Below are 6,561 nucleotides of genomic sequence, written 5' to 3'. Positions count from 1 at the left end.
TTTGCAGAATACCATTTCGGAAATAAAATCAAGCATTAAATGAATATATCAGCTTGTAGGTTAACTGAAAATACGGGAGAAGACTGTGTTAGTTTTTGTCCCAAAAACTGCCAAGGAGGAGAAGACTGTTTGAACGAACATTTTACCTGTCCTAAGTGTAATCCTGGATGGAAGGGTCCTCATTGCACGCAAGGTGATTTTTGTTTTTATTTAAAGTTATATATTGATATTTTACTTTTCGTAATATTTTGTTTGCTTTTGTTTACAAAACGACCTCCTTGTTTTTTTTCTGTCTCAGGCGATGAAAAACCACATTATGAAGGTGAAAGTATTTTACATAATCACACATAGTACTTGCTCGCAGCAAACAGATATTTCAAGAGATTTGATTAATTAATTACGAAAAGCAACAAATTATTGCAATCTCATACAAAAGCTTTATGTAATATAAAGTTAAACCAATTTTTTTCTAAGAATTTAACACAAACATTACAAATGTGTACGTATATATAAAAGTAAAATGTTTTTCAAACAAGTTTTTCTTTAAATCATAATTTTTCTTGATCATCCTTTTCAACTATGTTTTTATTCTAAATTCTAAAAGTTATAGAAGCTTTGCAGCCAAAATAATCGTTTATATAAGAGATAGTAACAAATGAGCATTTAGGGGATTTTGGTACATTGGAAGAGAAACATGTGGAAAATTTCCCTACAACCAATTGATACCTTCGTTTTCTTTAATACTGTTTTCATTAATATACTAGTAGCTACATAATGAAACCTGGGAAGGATTCAAAGGTTTTAGAACATTTGCATTTAGAGCGATGATTTCATGTTGATAAGGACACTATACCAAAGGATCTTCAACAATCGTCTATAAAAATTTGACCATAGTACTTCAAGATTTTCGCGTTATGTCTTGTTCGCTCAAATTTTTCGGCAGTTGCATTTAAGAAATCGTCTTTTTGCTTGCCAAATCAATCTTTGTGCAAAACAGTCTGCACTTGTTGACTTTTGTATTTTTTCAATTTTGTTTTAAACAATGTGAAGATAAACTGAATTCGAAAAAACGAAGCACAGCGCATTTCAACAATGTTAAGAAATGCTCATGGAGGCCAAAAAGCATAAAGAAGGGAATGAAAAGTCAGTTTTCCAGCATAAACAATATATCAAACCAATGATGTTAAAGTAACTGAATATAATATTGAAAAGAAGAGGAGAACATGCTTCAGACAACAAAGACAAAACAGATTCGGGCCAAGAAAAAAAAACGAGAAACAAAACACATGCTTAAATTTAGCTTATATACCACTGATAAAACAATATTGACGTCATAAGAAAACTTTCTCTGCTTCAAGTGGTTTTTTTTTTTTTTTTTTTTTTTTTTTTTTTTTTTTTTTGTACAAATATTTAAATAAATTCCAAAATAGTGTATAACATATATACAAATACGACAAATTAAAACAAATTCCAAAATAGTTAGACAGTATTGGGAAAAGATTTTATAGATATTTTTTTCAGTAATTTTTAGAAATGGAAAAAGAAGTTAATGTAATAGTAGATACTTTAAAATTCAATTTTTAAAATTGAAAAGTATAAGTGAAATAATTTTATTAAGATATTTTTATTGATCACCCTTTGTAATATCAAACGTTTTTGTTTCCTAACAACATGACTTCTTGGGATAATATTAATCTGTTCAGAAAGAATGTAAGAGCTGATCTAAAACGGTTTATAACTGAGAAGACAAAAGAAATATATGGCATTAAGGAACAATAAATAATATATAGAAGCACAGCAAACACAGACCTCAAAAAACATCGCCATACATGTCCAAGAACGAATTCGATGTGAATACCGTATCGAAAATCGATGCTGACTAGAACCATAAATTGGAAATGCTCGATACCATATATGAGGGTCATTCAATAAGTAATGCAACTTACAGCATATCATAAATGTTGAGGCATTTAATTTTATTTTTTCACTGTTGAAAAGTTCTATTAAAGAGGTCTAAAAGACAGAAATACCCATGAATTTTCCTATTGTCTTCGCAAAGAAATTCACTTTCAAAGTAAGCATGGTCATTACACTGAGCGGAAAACTGCTTATAACATGATCTCTGCCAAGAAGATGACAATATCAGTGTATGTGAAAACTCATTTTAAAGATATGATTCTATATGTAGAAAAAAATTATCTTTAATGCTGTATACTTTTCAGATGAATACTATAACTCAGAATTTTAAAAAAGAGAGTTTAAACATTGCAATCAATCTGGCCGATTGAAACTTGGGGGGACACCAAGAAATATCGATGTTATGTGCCACATGATATCTGAAAATGCTAAATTGACATGGAAAGACATTGTTAAGATACCAAACATTAAATCATCACAGCATTTTGTAGAATTTTGACAAAGAAAAAAAAGTATAATATTTCTATCAGATAGGCGCCCTATTTTCTTACAAATGTCTTAAGGCCTTTTCACAATTGGCGCACGAGCACTTTACAACACTTTGAGATCGGAATATTTTAGCTTCGCACGAGCTCTCGCAGAGCTCTCGCATACGTTGCACGATGTTTCGCATTCGTTGCATGCGTTTTAGTGGTCGCATCAAGTCTCCTCAAAACAGTTGACATGCACACTATTCAGACGCGACCAAATGCGATCCACTTTTATCGCAATTCAACGCACGAATATTAGCACGAGCGTCTTACAACGTTTTGTGTACTCTCAAGAGTGATGCGCGATTTTTAAAGGTCGTAAGATTAATCGCAACTGTATATGTGTGTGTTATGCGACCATGAGACTGTTTGTCAACGTGTCTCATGTAATCTTGCAACGTTTTACTATGCACAATTTATCAGCTTCAATTTCCCATGCTTTGCCACTAGTATATGTAAACCCTGTATAAGCATCTCTGTTTCAGACCACAATTGACAATGGATGCTGCTTAAACGGGTAGTATATATATATATTCCCCTTCTCACTCGCTAGGTCATTCGTACCATAAAACGCATGATTGCACGAGCGTCTTACGTCCAATCGCATTGGTGCACATTCAATCGTCCGATCACCTGATCACTCGCGCGATCCTTTCGCATTATCTTACAACTCTCGCTTTCATTGTATAACAGTCGCATATAGACGAGAGATATATCGTAAGATTTAATGCACAACGGTCGCTTTAGATCGTGCGAATTTCTTACGAATCCTTTTTCAAATGCGATTATTTCAGCAACAGTTTACGATCCAAATCAAAGTTTTTCGGTCGCACGAATATTTTGTCGCTTCTTCTCGTGCGCCAATTGTGAAAGGGCCCTTAGAGAAAACATGTAACTGTGGCAACGGTCTATTTAAAAAGGATATTTTTTAGGATAGAAAATTTGATAAAGTTGCTTGATAAAAGACAAAACATAGGTGCACTTTTTATAATCGAAAAACAAGATAGTAATCATATTACAACTGCTTATATAAAAAAAAACACAGTATCAAGGGTTCTTACTATAACAGAATCGTTTTTGAAAGTGGGGTTCGCTTCGTAATCGGGAGACCCGGGTTCGATTCTCGTTCGCGGCGTCGCGTCAAACCTAAGACGTAAAAATAGGTAGTGACTTTTCCTTCGCCAAGCGCTCGGCATCAGAAGTGAAAGTCACGGATCTTTCGGATATGACTTTAAAAAACGTAGGTCCCGTGTCATGGTACTTAGCGCGCTGGCACGATAAAGAACCCTCACTGCTCAATGGCCCTGAGTGCCGAGTATAGGTCTAAATTTGAAGCCCTTCACCGGCATACGGTGACATCTCCATATGAGTGAAAAATTCTCGAGAGGGACGTTAAACAATATACAATCAATCAATCAATCATGAAAGTGGGGGGGGGGGGGGGGGGGCAGGCAGAAATATTTTTTTAAACAAAAAAAAAATTTGACAAGCCAAAAAAATGAAAAAAGATAAGCTTCCCAAACTCGAAAATATTATTTTCGGACGGGGGGTGGGATGGGATTGGGGGTTGTAGAGGCCAACATTTTTCAATACCAACTTCTTTCAATACCAACACGGAGGGGGGGGGGGGGTCAACCAGCCTTTCAATGTACATTTCCTTTAGTATGAGTAATGTTGGGGAAAAAAGTTTGGGGGGGGCAGGCCCTCCCTGCCTCCCCCCCCCCTGTTGCTACATGTACGTGCCTGCATAATGCATTGAGCAACAACGATTTGATAACCGTACGATATCGCGATATCGAGGATTTAACGGTAAGTAAAACATTAAAGTTTTCTGTTATACACACAAGTATAAAGATATATTTTAGCACACTATAAAAAAGTAATCTGTCAAAATCGTTAAATACATCGTGTCTTGGTCATAACGCAACATCAGAGGTAGGATCAGGTGGCATGAAGGAGTGCGCGTGCTTCTTGTCGGAATCGGTGAGTAAAGGGAAAATCTGTCGACAATTCACTGTGTAAACAATCATGGCATAAAATTGTAAGGAAAAACCACAGTTTATATCGGTAATATCGGTAAGGTAATATCGTAAATATTATTTGAAATTCATATGAAGTTCAGTTAATTAAACATGTATGCTGACTTATTTCCATCGATTATATTCTCGTTCGAAGACAGTCAGCTATATAAGTATCCTGGTCGGCATTTCCTCTGTCATTCGTGACAAAAATAATGCAACAGAACAACAAAAATCTAGATATTTAAAAACATAAGATTTAAACAGATGGTAAGTTAGCCTTCTAAAATAGTAGGAATCCGAGTTAAGCATGGTTTTGCAAACAATCTCGATTCATATGTATGAAATTCAAAACATCGGGTAAGGTTTCGTGCGAATGTTTGGAATATTTATTTTACTGACAGGACAGGGGATTCTAGCAGCACATTTTAGGCAAAATAGATGTTTTTTGACTATATTATTTATTGAAAGATATTATTAAACTCCGGAGTATTGTTGATCTCTTTGCTTTTTTGTTTATTAAAGAACATTTCGGTATTTAAAGAAGTCAAGCGATGCCGTGGAGGTGGTGTATGTCTTTGTGTCAGACACTCTTTTATCTTAATGCAATAGTTAATAATAGTTACGTTTAGCAGCGGTTTTGAACTTATCAAATTTAATTTTCTTAAAAAGTCTATATTTCCCGAGAAATAATTTATATGCTTCCTTATCATACCCACAGAGGTAAGTTGACGACTAGAAAGTTACAGCTATCTCGTTTGTCATAAAGTTTGGTTGTTAGATTGCCATAAACGTTTTCCAGGAGAATATCTAAACATGAAACAGATGAGTCAGACCATGAAGACTCTGTGGTATCTTTAACATGTATTTCAAGCTCACCAGAATATATCGTGTCCACGTTAAATTGATAATAACCACTTAGATAACAAGACAATACTTCATACAGTTAATACTAGTACATTAATTGTTGCTTTTAACACGAAAAGGCACATAATGGCCCAGTCTTCGTTCAACTCACCCAGTAAAATATTGCTGTAATATTGACCTGCCGTTAACACCATTCAATCAATTACTCAAGTCATTTTGCTTTTTTACAATTTAAGATTGAGGTTCTGAAATGAAGAAACCCAATATTACTTTAATTGAATTGATTTTGTTTCCAATTAACAACTTTAATGCATCTACATCACCCCTCTAGATGGAAATCACTCATTAATTAGTCTTATTTAATTTGAATTTTTCACACAAAATTAGAGTTTGGGTATAGGGCCAAGTGTTTATTTTAGTTAATTGTTTTTGATGAGGTTAATATTCATCATGAAATTATATGTGTGGGATTTTTTTTTGAATGTCAAACATAGCATGGGATAGGAATTGTTTCTTAACTGCCTGCTTATTACTTTATTTAGATTTTAAACATTGAATTTCACATTTTAAATTTCGTATTGCGAATTTCAAATGTGTATTCTGAACGTTCTTTATGTTCTACCCTGTTTCATTTTTTTTACGATTACGTACAGAAATTATTTTCCTTATAATATATAGCATATTTATAATTAGTCCACAATATTACCAAAATAACATTTGTTAAGTAAATAAGTGATGTTGATTGATTCTGCCCAGGCAATTTGCGGAAATTGGCAAATATTATGTAAAACTCTTAATAAAAAGCTTTTGTGTACCACGTTCAATATACATTGACTTTTTTTCAAATAATTTCATTATTTAAAAAACATGAAAAAGGAAATCATATTTGAAAAACTGTGAAACATGTAGTTTCAATTAAGCATTGATCCATCTGTTCCATCCACTTTCATGATTTTTTTAAACAAAAGAGTTCATATTTTATAATTGTTCCTTTAATTAGAAAAGACAATTCTGGCTATTCGCAGCTTGTTTTTGCTTAACCTCTTGTATAAATTATTAAAAACACAATATTGAGTGAAAATGTCATTTTTTGAACGAACAAATGACTAAAACAACTAAAGCTACGGATTACATACTATGATAACTTATACAACAATTAATTGACTTGGCTTAAAACAAAAAATATCGTTAATGACTACTTAAACATACTGACTAGTCACATGCACATG

Source organism: Saccostrea cucullata, unplaced genomic scaffold (assembly GCF_032062105.1).
Source record: "Saccostrea cucullata isolate Sc308-1 unplaced genomic scaffold, CSIRO_AGI_Scuc_v1 ctg503, whole genome shotgun sequence".
Lineage (NCBI taxonomy): Eukaryota > Metazoa > Mollusca > Bivalvia > Ostreida > Ostreidae > Saccostrea > Saccostrea cuccullata.
This window is presented reverse-complemented; position numbering follows the sequence as displayed.